Raw genomic sequence first — 2102 nt, forward strand, 5'->3', positions numbered from 1 at the left:
CTGTTTTGCTGTTTAAATACCTCATCTTTTCAAGAGCTAGTCTTACTGGATCCTTCTCTAACATTATCTGTATTTGGACCAACCTAGTAGATTCACTTACTTCCCCATCTCCTACCTAGCAGTAATGTTTATGCACAATTTGAGTAGAAGAGTTTTATGGCTTCTATCTATATTTTTCTAATTACTACTGAAATGTGTGTTCCTCACCAGTGTTCACACATTTATCTAACTCATCATTTCAGGTCATTCATGCATCCTGACCTTAGGAAGAAAATTCACCATAGATTTCTTGTACTCCTCCTCCACAGTCCAGGTCTTGGAAGTAAAAAATACTTTTAATGCCGAATAACAGTAGAATCTACAGATATGTTTCTACTAGAGGGGTGTAGAACCATCTCCTTCCTCGGAGACACTTCATAATTTCTGATGTAACACCATTCTGTCTATATATAGACATGTGCATATTAATATGCATACATGAGTGCATAAAACAAAAGCAAGAAAGGAGGAAGAGATGTGAAGTCAAATTACACTCAAACTGTGATCACTCTTTAAGTACAACACAATGCTATGGGAACACAGTAGAGGAAACAGAAGCTGCAAGGCCAACACAGAATATTTTTTAGAATGTTTGAAATTCTGTGGCATATTTCCCCAGAGTACAAATAAACTTGGTTTTTTCAAAAAGGTTATTCCAGCTAATGAGCACATAAATATCTAGCAGTAATTCTAATAGTAGTGTTAAAGGATTAAGAGCCTGCTTTTCCATTGGATTGTACACGGCAGCAGCATTTGCCGTATCTTTTATCACACCTCACAAAGACATCAAAGAAGATTCTAGAACTGTTTCAGAGGAGACTACGTAATGAACAGGAAAGAAGATTCCAGAGCTGTTTCAGAAAGTGGCAGGAATGGTGAGATAAATGTGTTTGAAGTCAGGGGAATTAATGACAATGTGTCTTTTACTATAATAATTTTGAAAAATTTAAACATTCAATATATTTTGATCACCTCTTGTACTCCTGCACAGACCCACACAGTTGGTTCTCTTCCTGTCTCCTCTCTGTTGGAAGAGTAGGGATGGAGCTAAAGTTCAAGTGGAAGAAAGTCAATTTCCATAGGAGAAAGCAGCCAGGCTAAAGGTGATTGCTCGATTTTGGAAGGCTTGATTTCCGCAGAGCCCCATTCCCTCGTTCCCTGTCCATGGCCACCTTTCAGAACCAGGCACACTTCTAGTCTGGTCAAATGCTGTGGGAAGAATACACATGTGTGGCTAACACCCTAGGAGATTGGCAGCTTCTTTCAGTGCAGGACCAGCAGACATATCAGCTTAGACTCAGAGACTAGTTAAGATACAGAGAAAAGTCCTCATCTGAGTTCGGAACTCAGACATAATAGAATGATAACAATATGGAAAGTAGCCTCAAAAAATCTAAACACATTGGCTTATAGGCACATCAGCCTGTCAATATACATATCCAAATCTTGACACACCAGGCACATGGTCAAATGTAACAGTTGGCCATCTCATCTAGACTCACCATTCCACACCAGTGACTGTTCCAGAAACACTGCTCCACCTGAATAGAGTATCTCAACAAGAGTAGTAGTACCTGATGGCTAGATAATCCTACTCTAGATGCCTTTGAATACATAGGGAGATAGAAGTGGTGACAAATAGCAATGGCTTCTAGGCCTCTCTGGGCCAGCGTCTACCTTTTTTTTGTTTGTTTGTTTGTTTTGTTTTTTTTTTAGAGGATGTGTGTTTTATTTTGTTTTAGTGTAACACTGTTAGAAAGCTCAAAGGAAATACTGAAAGGCTCACAGCATTATAATCTTCCAATACCACCAGCTTCTGAAAGGGCAAGACATTGAAAGCAATCGACAGGTTAAGAAAAAATGTTTACAATCTATGTAGCATTTGAAGAATTTGAATCTATAAGTTACAACATACCAACCTACAACAAATCATTTTTTTTTAATCAAAACTTAGAGAAATGGATAGAGGATACAAATAAGAAATTCATGAAAGAAATTACACCTAATGACATAAAAGTATGCTCAATGCCTGTAACAATAGAAGGAATACAATTAAAATAGTT

At 37.6% G+C, this 2102-nt stretch overlaps 1 long non-coding RNA gene across 1 annotated transcript in view; it reads left to right on the forward strand.

The window, feature by feature from the left end:
• Nucleotides 1-853: 853 nt before the first annotated feature.
• The window catches only part of LOC102023857, an 8018-nt gene continuing 6769 nt past the window's right edge, over nt 854-2102 (forward strand). The window contains exon 1 of the long non-coding RNA XR_262367.2: nt 854-914. This is a non-coding gene — a long non-coding RNA (uncharacterized LOC102023857). The remainder of the gene's footprint in view (nt 915-2102) is intronic.

The sequence above is a fragment of the Chinchilla lanigera genome, unplaced genomic scaffold, assembly GCF_000276665.1.
Source record: "Chinchilla lanigera isolate Chin_1 unplaced genomic scaffold, ChiLan1.0 scaffold00045, whole genome shotgun sequence".
Lineage (NCBI taxonomy): Eukaryota > Metazoa > Chordata > Mammalia > Rodentia > Chinchillidae > Chinchilla > Chinchilla lanigera.